The sequence below is a fragment of the Equus caballus genome, chromosome 12 (assembly GCF_041296265.1).
Source record: "Equus caballus isolate H_3958 breed thoroughbred chromosome 12, TB-T2T, whole genome shotgun sequence".
Lineage (NCBI taxonomy): Eukaryota > Metazoa > Chordata > Mammalia > Perissodactyla > Equidae > Equus > Equus caballus.
The window spans coordinates 25,776,769-25,793,447 of record NC_091695.1 but is presented as its reverse complement, the minus strand read 5'-3'; the positions used below and the strand labels follow the sequence as shown (position 1 = coordinate 25,793,447).

General features: G+C 46.5%; 1 pseudogene; it reads left to right on the top strand.

Annotated features, from left to right (window-relative positions):
- The window catches only part of LOC138916467 (equilibrative nucleobase transporter 1-like), a 45,394-nt pseudogene that overhangs the window by 11,283 nt on the left and 17,432 nt on the right, over positions 1 to 16,679 (top strand).

Below are 16,679 nucleotides of genomic sequence, written 5' to 3'. Positions count from 1 at the left end.
AAGAATTTTGTAGAACAGTAAAGTCTTTCTGCTTAAAGCAACTACTGTTTCACCACTTCAGGCTTTGGGGCTGTTGTGTGTGTGTATGTTCCTGCCCCATGCCCCAGCTTCCTGGGGAGTGGACACAGGAGTGGAGTCGAGGAATCTGGCAGCAGCATCCTGATGTGGCAGCTGGACCCAGTGTAGGGTAGGAGCCTTCAGACTTGTATCCAGCTACCTGGTTGTACGATGGGCTTGAGAAGCCCCTCCACCCCTGCACCCTCACCCCCTCCCAGGAGTCCCTTCTTTTATTTATTTATTTATTTAAAGATTTTATTTTTTCCTTTTTCTCCCCAAAGCCCCCCGGTACATAGTTGTGTATTCTTCGTTGTGGGTTCTTCTAGTTGTGGCATGTGGGACGCTGCCTCAGCGTGGTCTGACGAGCAGTGCCATGTCCGCGCCCAGGATTCTAACCAACGAAACACTGGGCCGCCTGTAGCGGAGCGCGCAAACTTAACCACTCGGCCACGGGGCCAGCCCCCCAGGAGTCCCTTCTTTTGCCTCCTCTGCCTCTGCACCCCATCCCACTCCCCACCACAATACTCCACACCTCCAGCTGGAAGCACTAGATGGAATCAGAAGGGCCCCTGGTTAGTCTCAGTCCTGCTACCCAGCAGCTGGGCAAGTCCCTTAACCACTCTGGATCACAACTTCCCCACATTCAAAAAGCAATGAATCATTTCTATCCTTGAGGGTGACAGTGTGTATTTAAGGTAATTGCTACTGCCTAGCCCATGGTGGTAGCACGTGCACACTTATTCCTTCATTTCCTCATGACCAGAAAGGAAAGGGGTAGCAAGGAGGGAGAAGGGGAGGGACCTGGAGGGAGAGAGATGGTAGGTGGGCGAGATGGGACAATCTGGAATACACCAGGCGTTTTCTTCCTCTTAGCCTGGAGAGGGGCCAGGAGAGAATAGTGAGGGGGAGGGGGCTGGCAGGCAGATTCATTCATCCAATCAGTCTGTCAATCAACAAATGTTTATGGAGCCTCTACAAGGCATCAGGCACTGTCCTAGGTGCTGGGGTTACAGAGATACACAAGGGGCTGAAACACAGCTCTTTTGTGAAGAGCTGGAAGCGTAATTTCCAGGGGCCTGGGGACCTGGGTCTGAAGACAGACATCAGAGTGCTCGTGAACGGCTTTCATCTTGTCTTGCTCCAAAGCTTTCCAATGGCTTCCTGCTGTCCATGGGGCAAAGCTTAGACTGCAGCCTGGCATTCATGGCTCTCAGCAATGTGATTCCAACCACTCCCCTACCTTCCCCACCCTCTTCACCTCCCACCTCCAGGAGGACAGAATTCCTTCTTGGTGGACCAAGGTTCCTGGTCTGGGCGTCTGTGAGCACACCAATTCCTCTCCATGGTGACTCTTCCCGTCTCTGCCGGGGAAATCTGCCTGGTCTACTGGGGTCCTGTTCAAAACGCCATCTTCTCTAAAAATCTTTCCTTAGGCTCTCCAACAGCTCTGAGTTCTCGGCACTTGGTCACACCCTTCTTGGTGACTGGCACCTGCCTCCTTGCATGATGACCTCTCCTCACCTGGACAGCAAACTCCAGGAAGCGGCATGTGGGTCTTACCTGGCTCAGTGACTCATGCGTGCTTGCTGTCCATGTCGTGCCGGTTAGGGCTCGTTGAATGAAAGATCACTGAATGAGTGAATTCTTTCTTGTTCTGGCCTCAGTGCCAACTGGAAGGAGAGAGCAGAGCACATGGGGGTGGGATGGGGTAGTGGGAAGAACACGGACTGGGGGGCCAGGCCAACCCTTTTTTCATCCCGGCTCTGTCACTAGTGTGACCTTGGATGGGCCACTTCACCTCTACATCTCAGTTTCTTTATCAGTATAAAGGGAGAAATAGACCTGTCTCTGGATTGTTGCAAGGGTCAGAAATTAGGTCAAGTGCCTAGCACATGGTAAGTACTCAACAGATGATAGCTATGATTGCAGTTAACATATTAAGTCAAAAAGGATGCCTAATACCCATCAACTGGTGAATGGGTAAATCAAATGTAGTATATTTATACAATGGAATATTATTTGGCAATAAAAAGGAATGAGGTATTGACACATGCTACAATGTGGATGAACCTTGAAAACAGTATGCTGAGTGAAAGATGCCAGTCGCTACAGACTGCATACTGTGTGACTCCATTTATGTTAAATGTCCAGATGAGGAAAATCCTTAGAGGCAGAAAGGAGATTAGAGATTGCCTAGAGCTGGACGAGGTGGTGGTGAGTGCTAATGGGTAAGGGGTTCTTTTTATGGTGATGAAAATTTTCTAAAATTGATAGTTGATTTTACAACGCTGAATATACTAAATACCATTGAATTGTATATACTTTAAATGGGTGGCTTGTATGTGAATATATCTCCATAAAGCTGATACTAAAAAAAGATGTCTGGAAAATTGCCTTAATTTTAAAGGTATAGAATACATTTTCCTTGAGTTTTAGTTTGAGAAATAGAATGGGATATTTAAAAATCATTGTGGTACATTTAAATACATTGAATTTAAATCAGAATTACTGTTTTCTTAGAAAAGTATCATTGGATTAAAAAAGATCAAAAATTGTGTTAAAAACTTCAAAAAAGGAAAAAGATATCTGGATTCCTCAGGAAGTGCAGGAAACACTTGGATCCAGAGAGAGAGAAGCACAGCTGTGTGCACAGCCACTTCTTTCTTCCCCAAGAGCCCCTTGCTGCAACTTCTTCCTCAGATGGGACCAATTGCTCTTTTAAATGAGGAAGCAAGCAACAGGGGTTTCACAAGTTTTGGGTTCCTGGTGCAACCCTCCTCTCCAGCTCCAGCCTCAGCAGAGAGGAACTGGAGGCAAGTCTCCCCCCTCCACAGGCCGTGGTGCCGGGCGGGGCCTCTCCTGGGGCAGAGGACACTTCCATGAGGAGCAGAGTGCCTGCCATTTAAAGAACAGCTGGACAAATCAAATAAAATAAACAACAGCTGACAGCATGAATTAGGAACTCTGTGTGACAATCTCCTTTCACCCGCAGCATTTTGCAGATGAGGAGAATTAGCCTCTGAGCGGCAAGTTATGTCCAAGATCATCTGTCTGACGCATTGTGGAGCTGGCGTTTAGACCCAGATTTGTCTTTCTCCTAAGGTCGTGTTCATTTTAGGTGTTACCGTCTGTTTACATTCATTGTTACGTCAGAAACATGTGGTGGTTGTAAAAGAAGTCAGAAAACAAAGAAGTGCATGAAAAACAAATATCATTGTTAACTGCGCTGCTCAGAAATGACCATGGCTAACATAGTGGTATGTTCACTCTCGTCGTGTGACTATTTGTATGATAAGGGAAACGATCTCATAAACTTTTCTTTGTCATCAAATAGTTGTCCAAAACGTGATTGTAAGTGGCTGCTTACAAGCCCATCTTAAGGCGATGTCACATTTTATTTATCTCCCACCCACCCTGTCCTGGGGGCTCCCCTCACTCACATCTTGGGACATTGGGCCCACCCGTTCTGTTCCCCTCTGCTGCCTGAGCTGACGTGGGGGGTGCCTCCTGATGGTGAATCATGAGAGCAGCCTAGGTCAGCACACTGGAGAGTGTGCCTAATAGTTGAACTCAGGGGGCCAGATGTTGCCAGAGAGCCACCTTTGGAGCTTCTAGAGATGACGTCCATCCATTCATCATCATGTGTGAATCTGGTGCTAGCTGTTGTTCAGCCAAAGGTGTTGGCTGTCCGCTTCCCAGGTGCTGTCGACCCTCTTCCCTAAATTTAAAGTTTGGGGCAAAGACCCCAGTTTGTTTGTTTTGTTTTTTTGTTTTTCTGTTTTTTTTTGGAGGAAGATTAGCCCTCAGCTAACTACTGCCAGTCCTCCTCTTTTTGCTGAGGAAGCCTGGCTCTGAGCTAACATCCGTGCCCATCTTCCTCTAGTTTATACGTGGGACGCCTACCACAGCATGGCTGCCAAGCAGTGCCATGTCCGCACCCGGGATCCGAACCAGCGAACCCCGGGCCGGCGAGAAGCGGAACGTGCGAACTTAACCGCTGCGCCACCGGGCCGGCCCCCAAAGACCCCAGTGGTTACTCCTGGAGCTCCTCTTCCTGCCAGACCCGCAGGGGATAGATGATCCCCAAATGTGTTGGATGTGACTCTCGGGCACAGAGAGGGTGCCTCTTCTAACATTCTTTGGAAAGGACACTGCATCCAGGTATCAAGGCACGGGCTCTGATCCGTCCGTTCTTTGGCGATGACAATTTCCTGGGTGGGACACGTCTGACCCCTCCTGGGCACACTGCAACCCACGTCTCTGTGCACAGTGGGGCTGACTTACCGGCACGTTCATTAAACCCAGGACCACAGCTTGTGGTCTCACCAGCCCTCACTTTAGGAGTTTTGATTTCTGTTTTCTAACCTCAAATATCTGCTTATAGGCCTCTCAGCATTCTGTTTCCTGAGTCCAATGTTCCCTCCCAGGCCTGAAGGTGGACTCAAGCAGTAGGTGCATGGGAAAGGCTCTGGGCTTTGCAGGCGCTGACCAGCTGTGTGACCTTGAAGAAACCCTTAATCATGTGGAGCCTGAGCTTCCTCCCCTGTAATGGAGATAATAAGTACCACCGGGACTTGTGGGGTGGACCAGAGAGAAGATGTGGGAATAAAAGGTGGAGGCAGCTCGGGCTCTGCAGCTGGACTGTCCAAAACCAACCTCCAGCTCTTCCCCACACAAGGTCTGAGACTGAGATTCATGGTGCCTCAGTTTCCTCATCTGTAAAATGGGGATAACAGTAGGACTACATCATGGAGTTGCAAGGATTAAGTCAATCAGTGAACGTAAATCACTTCAAAGAGGACATACAAACCACCTGGCATGTGTGACTGTGGATGTTATCGGTACCATCTGAGATCCCCTGAGGGGAGGGCAGCACAAGGTCTGTCTACATTTCACTCCTGGTGGAGCCTGGAATGTCACCACCTGGTTCAGGACAGAAACCACTCTGCAGGCATCTGCCCAAGCTGATTTCTCCCTAACAAAACAGCCTAGATTCTCTTGTAGCCTTTAGAATGGGAACATTACGAAGGCAAAAAAAAAAAGACTTTCTAATTACCCCAACTCTTAAGCAAAAGTGAACGAAAAACATCAATCTTCATATCCAATTTTTGTACTACTCTGTTTCTCCAGCAGTCAATGCGGAAAACCCATGAGCACAGAAATGACAATCACCGGGGGTGGGGCTGTACATTCCTTCAGGAGCCAGGGGCTTGGTGGCAGAGATGGCTGGGGCTGGGGAAGAGCACAGGCATGCAGCACCGCGTCTCCTTCTCACCTTCTCAGGCTGCTTGTCCTTGACCGAGTCATAGCCGCTCAGTTGCCCTTGTCTCCTCACCTAAAATGGGGGTATGGAGCCCACCTCAGAGACTAGTAAGGATAAATGAGACTCCACATGAACAGCGCTTGGCCCTGGCACACAATAGGTCCTCAATTAAGGGCAGTTAATTTTTATTATATGTACAAAATCACATTAAGTCTCAAGGGCACCATTTAAAAGTGAACTGGTTTAGTTTTCCTTACTTGGAATGCACCCACCCCACCCGTAGTTAACTCCTACAGTTCCTTCACCTCTCTGCTCAGACTTTCCTTTCTGATCTGTTAACTAGAATAGATTTTCTTCACACCAGGCACCTCTTCTGCATAGAGCTTGTCACAGTTGCAGTTTGACATAGGATGAAAAAGAGTTAATGTGTGTCTACCATTAGGCTGGGAACTGCATGTGGGCAGTAACTGTATCTTTGTTTACCCACTGTATCCTCAGGGCTTTGCACCTTACCTGGCACAGAATGGAGGCTCAAGAAATACCGGATACATAAGGGACACACACACACATGCACACATACAGACAAACACACACACCCACACACAGAGACACAGAAAGAGACACAAAGAGTGGGGGAGAAGGAAGGAAGGGAGGGAGGAAGAGAAAGAAAGAGAGAGAGAGGGGCCAGCCCCATGGCCCAGCAGTTAAGTTCGCACGTTCTGCTTTGGCGGCCTGGGGTTGCTGGTTCAAATCTTGGGTGTGGATATGGCACCGCCTGGCGGGCCATGCTGTGGCAGGCGACCCACATATAACGTAGAGGAGGATGGGCACGGATGCTAGCTCAGGGCCACTCTTCCTCAAAAAAAAAAAAGAAGAAAGAAAGGAAAGAAAGAGAGGGAGAGAAGTGACTAAGGGAAGGAAAGGGGGAGGGAAGGATGAAAGGGAGGAGGGAAGAAAGGAAGGAAAGAAGGAAGGAAAGAGCCTCTTTAGCCCTCCACCACTCTGATATTTCTGTTCCCCCAATCACAGGGATTTGCTTGCAGAAACTGCAGGATGATGTGAGCCAAAAGGCGCTGGAGAGTGTTGGGGCATTTCTGGGGGTGTCATGTCGGGCAGGGATGGAAGGATGGACGGTTTGGGTCAGAATGTTGTCCTCTTACAGCTGACCAAGAGAGCATGGCCTATTTAGGAGGAAGACCCTGAGGTACCCCGCCCCTCTCCCCCTGTGGGGCCCTTCAGTCATCTCCAGGAGTCTTCCTGGGGCCTGACAGCAGCTGCTGCAGGGATGGTGTGTGGCCAGCCTGGTGCTGAGCCCAGCAAACCTGGAAGCCCACTACACCAATAAGCACAGGCCAGCCCATGTTTCTTGTTCATTGTCGAATCTGTGAGTTGGCTTACATCCCTAGGCCCTCACTGCCTGGGCGCAAACCTCCCTTGCTGTGTCTGTGAGAGCCCCATGCCTGGGCTATTCCCACCAACTGAACCTCCCATTCCAGCTCTGAGCTTCCAGCTGGGGAGAGCAGAGCTATAACTCCAGGTGCTTATGACTTGATTCTTCAATGTTGGGCTGTGACTTGTCCCACGCAGTGATGAGTACGTAGAAGATGCTAAGAAAACCTCTCCTCGTGGATGACAGATGAGTTTGAGTTCTTTTTCAAGCTCTATCATTTGCTAGTTTGTAAAATTTGGACCATCACTTAACCTCTCTGAGCCTCACTTTCTCTATGCCTAAAATAGGGATAATATTCAGGATTGCTTGTTGAAGATCTACCATGTATCAGGCACTTAGTAGATTATTGCACAACCACCTTCTCAATTCCTCCTCCCCAAAGCCTGAGTGAGGTTGTCATCCTTAACTCACAGATGGGCAAACGGAGACTGGGAGATAAGGTGTCTGCTGAAGTGGGCCAGCTCATGAGTGGCAGAGCCAGGAATGGAGCCAGGGTCCCTCCAATTCCAAGGAGCACGTTCTTCCTGCTTCCCATATCATCATCTGTCCTACTAACTTACAGGGTTGCCATGTGTGTCGCTTACATTAGAGAATGCCCTTCAGTGCTTTGTGCTAGTCATTTGCCACCACGGGGTGAGAGGTGTGAACGGTAAGAGGGCAGGCTCCCATTGAAATCCTGGCTCTGACGCTTACCTGGAAAGTCATTTAACGACTCTGAGCTTCAGCCTTTTGTCTTTAATTTACGGATGACAATGGTATTTGCCTCACAGAGTTGTTTAGAAGATTAAAGTATACGGACAACTTAGCACATAAAAACTACTTCCTAAATACTAGTTGCTGCTGTTGTTATTGTTATTAAAGTTCCTGCCGAAGATCTCATTTCAGGGAGCTTCTGCCCAGTTCAGTCTGTGACACTCTTCAACAAGAATTGCCTTTTGTCTTTCATTCATTCATCTGGCAGACATGAATTGTCCCCGCAGTTTGTTTCTAGGACTGTGGAATTACCAGAGATACACAGGTGAGTATGCCTTGGTCCACTGAGGAAACCAAATCAGAGGAAAGCTACAGTGAGGTGGAACAGGGACAGGGGTAGAAACAAGCCCTGAGTAGACTCTTTTCTACTTCTCTCTGGGAGAACCAGGGCAGGCGTCATAGAAGAGGCAATCCTTGGCTGAGACATAGATGAAGAGAAGGAGTAAGCCCAGTGGTTATGGAGGAAAGGGCTTTCTGGGCAGATGACATGATATGAGCAAAAGCAGCAAAAAGCATGAGAGCTCATGGCATGTTAGGGAAATAGCATGGTGTTCAAAATGATTGGAGCACAATGTGTGTGTGTATGTGTGTGTGTGTTTGGGGGTTGAGGTGGTAGAGCAGGGGCTCTCAACTGGGGGAATTTTGCCCCTGAGGGGACATTTGGCAATGTCTGGAAACATTTTTGATAGTCACAACCTGGGAGGAAGGTACTCTTGTCATTTAGGGGTAGAGGACAGGGATGCTGCTAAACATCCTACAATGCAGGGGAGGACCCCTACCACAAAGAAGTATCCAGTCCAAAGTGTGAATAGTTTTGAGGCTGAGGTACATAGGGGTCAGACCATGAAGACAGTATTTGCCCAAGAGCAAGAAGATGTAATTGAAAAGTGTTGGTGTGATTAGCTCTGAGTTTTAGACAGCTCATTTTGGCAGCAGGAGGACAATGCATCAGAGGTGGGAGAAGGTGGTAATCCTGGAGGCAGGGAAAGTAATTTGTGGGCCATTGAAATGATCTAGGTGAAAGATGGTCAGCCATTGATTAGGAGAGAGGGAGGGGAAATGGGGCTGGGTGGGTAGCCAAGGTGGGGAAGAGAGAGCACTGTGACTTATGGATGCATGGGTGATGGAGCAGGGCCAGTCAAGGATGGCCCTAGAGTCCTGGCTTGGGGATTTGGGTGGAAGGGGATGATTTCTCCAGAGAAAGGGACCACAAGTAGCGGAGCAGGTTTGTGTAGGTGCACGTGAGTGTGTACGTGGGTGGTGAGTTCAGTCTGACTCATGTTCAATTCTTAATGCTCGTGAGACTTCCAAGTTTGGAAGCTTATTGCGAGGCTGTATATGTGAGTCTGCAGCTGGGGACTGGACCTCATGACGAACAGGTCTGGGGCTGGAGTTTGGCAGTGATCAGCTTATGTTTGGTAGCTCGAGACATAGAGGAAGATGAGATAGTCCATGGTGATTGTGTGGAGTTAGGAAAAAAGAGCACCAAGGGATGAGGTGATTACCAATATTTAGCTTTCCAGAAGAGGAAGAGGAGCCCACCAGTCCCAAACGGGAAGAAATAACCAGAAAAGTTGCTAAGAAAGGAGATAGCTTTTAAGAAGGAAGAAGTAAAGATGTATTGTGTATGACAGAGGTCAAGTAGGATAAGAAATGAAGAATGTCTGTTGGGTTTGGCAATTGGGTGGCCAGTGGAGACCTTGGTAAGAGTAGGTTCTGTGGAGCAACAGGGTGGGCAGAAAGTAGATTACTACAGTGTGGGGAGTAAGAGGGGTTTGAGGAACTGGCCGGCAAGTCTACACTGCTGGAGGAGCTGGGCTTTGGTGCCAAGCAGAGAAGCCACCTCATTCTTTGATTTAACCTCCAGGAAACACCAAGTCATCCATATCTTGGCTTAAATTCCAGCGGTACCCCCGCCATTGTTGGGACCCTAGAAGTGCTTCCCACTTCTCCTCTGTCTCTCTTATCCTGTCTGTCACTCCTTCAGAGCCCAGTCCAAGTAAGATCTCTTCAAGGAAGCCCTCTCTGACTGCCCTTGCCCTTAACGTGACTCGGGTAGCACTGGAAGTTTGTATCTTCCAGTTTATATAAGTGCCCTCCTTCTAGATTTCCACTCAATCCAGGACCTTGTCTTACTGACTGACTGACTCTTAGGTTCATTCTGTTTGCCATGCTTTTCTCAGCTACATGAAGCCTCCCTGAGAGTAGAGACTACCTCTGAGTATTTGTTGAATGAATGAATGATCCAGAGCACACAGCTTGACTCAGGATTGTGCCTATGGCAGATGGAACTCAGAAAAATACCTGTCGAATCAAAATTAATGGACTTATACTTTGACCTAAACTCAGCTGGACTTTCTCCAGGGGGTAAAGCTGAAGTTGATTAATCAGTTGATTAATTATTTCAACATACAATTAAAAACTCTACCCAATGATTTGGGTAGAGTTCTAGGTAGTGAACAAAAAAGACAAGGTCCCTGTTCTCGTGGAGCTTTATTCCTACTGGGGGAGACATAAAATAAGCAAGAAACTAATAAATAAGCAAGATGATATCATTTAGGTAAACGCTCTGATGGAAATAAATGGGAAGATGTGGGACAAAGTAACTAGACACGAGAGTGGGATGAGTGGGCTTCTTTATTTAGAGAGTTCTCAAAGAAGGGTTCTCTGAAGTGGCAACCTTTGAGCTGAGACCTGACAGATGAGAAGGAGCTGGTACAAAAACTCTAGCTTGGCCAATGGAGCTGAAACCAGTATGACTAGGGTCACTCATACCAGTGAGGCTGGACTAGTAGACAAGAGCCAGCCATGAAGAGCCTTGCAGGCATTGGTGATGAGTTTGGATTAATTGCTAGTGCAGAGGGAAGACATTGAATGGGAAGTATGGGGAGGATGGGCTCTGATGTATGTTGTCAAACATGGCAGCTTGGGCTAGGGAGATGGCAGCAGATGTGGAGAGAAGTAGACGGACTGGGGGTATATTGAAGGAAGAAGGTGGTGCAGGGTGAGGCACTGACTGCAAAGACATATTCCTTCCAGCCTTGTGTGTGTGAGGTCTCTGGGAGAGGAGGTGCCTGGAGGGGAAGGAGGTGCCTGGAGGGGAAGGAGGGTAATCTCACGGAGGGTGCAGGAAGAGCACTGAACTGGGATTCAGGACATCTGAGTCCAGTTCAGGGCACTTTACACATCTGAGACATGGACACTGGACTGGATCATCTCTAAGGGCCCTTCCAGCACCAGTATTCTTGTCTATGTCAATCATTGGAGCATCGAAATGGGGAAGTGTCTGAGGAGCTGTTGCTGAGGGTGATTTCACAGAGCAACGGTCCAGGTCTCTATCTCCTGGGCTGTTCACTCTTGGATGATCTTAGTCCTTTCACCACCTCTTATCTGCCCCACAGGGATATTGGCCAAGCCCAGTCAGCAGCCAGTTGATCGGCCCTGAAGGTCTGGTCCCTGAAGTCCATCAGGTCTCTGAGGGCAGAAGTTGGAACTAGAAGTGACTTCCCAGACTGTTATTGTCTGAATGGAAGGGTGGTGGGACATCTGCCCTGAATTGAACCTCTCTTTTTCTCTGTCTGTGCTTCCTGGCCTGCTATCCCTGGGGTCTTTTCCAGGAAGTCCTCGAATCTATTCCTTTGGGACACTCCTCTTTGTCAATCAGCCCTGACCTTTCCCACGAACTGCAACAAATATCAATTTCATCCTGGGAGGAAAATGGGACTTGAGGGCTGTATTACTCTTCTATGCTGCATGACAAGTTGACACAAATTTAGTGACTTTAAACGACATACCTTTATTAGCTCACAGTTCTATAGGTCAGCAGTGAGCACAGCATGGCTGGGTTTTCTGCTCAGGCTCTCACAAGGCTAAAATGAAGGTGTTGGCTGGGCTGCGGTCTCGTCTAGGGTGTTTTTTCAAGCTCACCTAGTTGTAGCAGAACTCTGCTCCTTGTACTTGTAGGACTGGGGTCTCTGTTTCCCTGCTGGCTGTCAGATGGTGGGTGCTTTCAGGTCCTAGAGGCTTCCCACATTCCTTGCCACATGGCCCCCTCCATTCTCAAAGCCAGCAGTGGAGAATCTCCCTCAAGTTGAATCTCCCTCACGTGTGGAATCTCTGACTTCAGGAAGAGCTCAGTCCCTTTGAAGGGCTCCCCTAAATAGGCCAGACTCACCCTGGATAATCTCCATTTCCTAAATTGGACTGTACCCTATAACATAACACAACCACAGGAGTAAAAATACATCACATTTACACTCCCAGGGATTGTGCAGCATGTGTGCATGAGGGTAGGGGGAAGGATCTTGGAGTACATCTTAGAATTCCGAGTATCTCAAGGGCCAAGCAGGACTTTTTTGGTGAAGAAGGTTAGAGGTCATTCCTGGCAATGAACAAATTGAGACGAGATTTGAGAAGAAATCATTTGGTAAATGTAGAGGTCCTTTTCCTTTTGAGAGCCCATAAAAGAATGTCACGGAAGGTTTGTACCCTCACCCTAGGAACGTCACATCATATGTTGTCCAATCATAGGATTGGAGAATCCATGGCCCCTTGAACTCACTCATCACTTCCAGGTTGATAAACCCTGGAGCAGAGTGTGGGGAAGGATGCAGGTTAGCGTGAGGTCTAAACAGTGTGACATTGGTATCTGGATCTGCAGAGCTTTCTATCTTCAAGCTGCTGTGTGTTGGTCACGGGAAGGATGTAAATTTGAGCACCTTGGTATTGGCCACCATAATCAAGGTGACCCCTACCCAGTGCTCTGTACACACATGTTGTACGTGTTGTGCAGCAGCCCAACTTGTGCCATGGGAGACCCCTCAGTGCCAAGTCTGCTCCTGGACAGGCTGCAGCAGGGCTACAGCAAGCTCCCCCATGAACCCAAAGTTGGAACGAGTCCCTGAGAATGAGATTAGGAAAGAGAAAATGCAGGGGTGGTCTCTTGGGATCCTCCATGGGAATGCTGATATGGAAATGGGCAACCAAGTCTGATTAGGAACATCCAGGTGCTATAGTAACTTTGAGCCCAGAAAAAGGGAATCCTCAGACTTGGGATCTTGCAGTATTCATCTAACACTTCTTGGGGGAAGGGGTCACGTCTGAGACTGGAGTAGAGATGATGGGCATCAGGCCTCCTTGCTCAAAGTCACTGAACTCCAAGACCTCCAGCTTTTTGTTCCAATTAAAAATCTAGGTCTACATTAAACACCCATAGCTCTGCTGTGGCCTAAAGGTGGCAAGCGAGATCCAGTGGGACTGCATTGGTGGATGGTGACAATCTGGAGCCACAGCCTGATTGCTCTTCAGTAGAGTGGGAGACTTCACAAGCCCATGGTGGCCCCAGGGAGAGTCTCTGCTAGGCCCTACTGGTGAGGACCCACTCACCAAGCACAAAGGTTGGGCGACCTAGGAGCAGAAGTGGCATGGCTGGGCGAACTGCTCATTGGCTGCATTAAACACCCTTGGCTCTGCTGTGGCCCAGAGTGGGCAAGTGAGATCCAGCACGACCAGACTGCAGCAGGGCTGCGAGTCTGGGTGAACCAGCTCCAAGCTATCATTAATGCCCATGACACCACTGCAGTCGCTAAGGAGGGAGCTTGTCTAGCCTGGTCTGGGGGACCAGACAGCAGCAACCCAAAGCCCCCATGTGATTGTTCCCCCAGTTTACAGGAGACCTCACAGGGCCACGCCAAACCCAAGGAGTGGCCCAGGCTCAGTCAGGAACAGCTGACAGGGAGCCTGGTCAGTGTAGATTACACGGCTACTGCTCCTTCCCCAACAGTGGCAGAAAGTGAAAGCAGCAACCAAACTCTGTATGCGGCGGCACCAATCCAGACCATAAAGCAGTATGAAAAAATGTACTAAATCTCCAGAACAGAAGGAAAATGACAAGTACCAAGAAAATAATCCCAAAGACACAAAAATCTGAACCTAAACGACAAAGAATCCAAAATAACTATCATTAGAAAGCTCAACAAAAGGCCAGCTTGGAGGTGTAGTGGTTAAGTTCACACATTCTGCTTTGGCAGCCTGGGGTTTGCTGTCTCGAATCACGCCGGGGGGTGAGGGGACCTACACACTGCTTGTCAAGCCATGCTGTGATGGGCCTCCCACATATAAAGTAGAGAAAGATGGGCATGGATGCTAGCTCAGGGTCAGTCTTCCTCAGCAAGAAGAGGAGGATTGGTGGCAGATGTTAGCTCAGGGCTAATCTTCCTCAAAAAAAACCCTGAATGTGTTAAAAAAGAATACAGAGAGACAACTCAATGAGTTCAGGAACTACATCACAAAAGAGCTTGGTACTATAAAGAAGAACCAATCAGAAATGTTGGAGACGAAAAACACAATGGAAGAGATTAAGAAAAAGCTAGACTCCCCGAACAGTAGAGCTGATAATACGGAGCACAGAATTAGCAGTTTGGAGGATAGGAAGATAGAAATGCTTCAAATAGAGAACTAAGACTAACAAGAAATGAAGAAATTCTCCAAGAAATATCTACTTAATTAGGAAATGCAACATAAGGATTATAAGTATCCCAGAGGGAGAAGAGAAGATGAATGGAGCAGAAAGCTTGTTCAAAGCAATAATAGCTGAGAACTTCCCAAACCTGGAGAAGGAGCTGGAAATCCATGTGACAGAAGCCAATAGATCTCTAAACTTTAGCAATGTAAAAAGCCCAATCCAAAGGCAGATAGTAGTGAAGATTGCAAAAGAGAAAATATTAAGGGCAGTAAAGAAGAAGACAATAACCTACAAAAGAACCCCTATCAGGCTGTCAGCAGCTTTGTCAACAGATATCTTACAGGCTAGGAAAGAGTCGAATGATATATTCAAAATTCGGAAAGACAAAAACTTGCAGCCAAGAACACTCTATCCAGTGAAAATATCCTTCAAATATGATGGAGAAATAAGAACTTTCCAAGATAAACAAAAGTTAAGGGAGTTTATTGCCACAAGACGTCCTCTATAAGAAATTCTCAGGAAGGCCCTCATACTTGAAAAAAGAAAAAAAAGAGGAAAGGGGTTACTAAACCCTGAGCAAAGGATACAAGTAGAAAGGCAAAATCATAAAATGACAGCTCTCCATCATAACAGGTTAGCAAATACTTAAGCATAACATTAGAGAGAAAGGGAACGAAAACACCAAGAATCAATATCATCTGGTCATTTTGACCAGAAGCTCACAACACAAGAAGAAAAGAACATGTCAAAATAACAACTTAGAAGGGGAATAGGAAAGGGATGGAACCAGCTTAGTCTAAGGAAATAAGATGTTATCAGAAAATGGACTATCTCATTTATGAGATGTTTTATACTAACCACATGGAAACCACTAAGCAAATAATTAGAACAGAGACACAAATTACAAATAAGACGAAACTCAACATGGAAAACTACCTAACCGAATTGGTAGTCTAAAATTCCTGGGACAAGAAACAAAGCAAATGCAGGAGAACTGGAAAATGAGTGATAAAATGGCAGCATTAGGCCCCCACATTTAAATAATCTCTCTAAATGTAAGTGGATTGAATTCTCCAATCAAAGACACAGAGTGGCAGGATGGATTAAAGAACAATACCAAACAATACGCTGCCTCCAGGAAACACCCCTCAGCCCCAAAGACAGACACAGACTCAGAGTGAAGGGATGGAAGATGATACTCCAAGCTAATAGTGAACATAAGAAAGCAGGTGTCACCACACTTACATCAGACAAAGTAGACTTCAAGCAAAACAGGTAAAGAGAGACAAAGAGGGGCAGTTCATAATGATAAAAGGGACACTCCATCAAGAAGACATTTCACTTGTAAATATATATGCACCCGAAATGGGAACACTAAGGTACGTAAAGTAACTACTACCAAAATTAAAAGGAGATATCAACAACAATGCAATAATAGTAGGGGACCTCAACACCCCATTAACACCCATGGATAGATCATCCAGACAGAAAGTCAAAAGGAAATTGTTGAAATAAGTGAAAAACTAGACCAGATGGACTTCATAGATATATATAGAACTCTCCTTCCAAAAACAGCAGGTTACACATTCTTTTCAAGAGTCCATGGAACATTCTCAAAGATAGACCATATATTGGAAACAAAGCAAGCCTCAACAAATTCAAGAGGACTGAAATAATATCAAGCATCTTTCCCAACCATAATGCTATGAAACTAGAAATCAACTACAAGAATAAAGCTGGGCAAGGGGCAAAGATGTGGAGATTAAGCAACACAATACTGAATGACTAATGGATCCTTGAAGAAATATGAAGAAATCAATTATCTGGAGACAAATGAAAATGAAAACACATCATACCATCTCATTTGGGATGCAGCAAAAGTCGTCCTAAGAGGGAAATTCATTGCAATACAGGCTCACCTCAATAAACAAGTAAAGTCTCAAATAAGCAATCTCAAACTAGACCTAACAGAATTAGAAAAAGAACAAACAAAGCCCGGAGTCAATAGAAGGAGGGAAATAATAAAAATTAGAGCAGAAATAAATGAAATCGAAACAAAAAAGACAGTAGAAAGAATCAATGAAACGAAGAACTGGTTCTTTGAGAAAATAAACAAAATTGACAAGCCTTTAACCAGGCTCACTAAGAAAAAAAGACAAAAGACTCAAATAAATAAAATCAGAAATGAAAGAGGAGAAATCACAACGGATACCACAGAAATACAAAAGATTATAAGAGAAGACTATGAAAAAGTATATGACAACAAATTGGACAACCCAGAAGAAATGGATAAATTCGTAGACTCTTACAACCTCCCAAAACTGAATCAGGAAGAAAGAGAATCTGAATAGACCAATCACAAGTAAAGAGATTGAAACAGTAATCAAAAACCTCCCCCAAAATAAAAGTCCACGACCAGGTGGCTTCTCTGCAGAATTCTACCAAACATTCAAAGAAGATTTAATACCTATCCTTCTCAAACTATTCCAGAAAATTGAGGAAGATGGAGCACTTTCTAACCCATTCTACCAGGCCAACATCATCCTGATCCCAAAACCAGACAAGGACAATACAAAGAATGAAAACGACAGGCCCTTGTCACTGATGAACATAAATGCAAAACCACTCAACAAGATATTGGCAAACCAAATACAGCAATACGTTAAAAAGATCATACACCATGATCAAGTGGG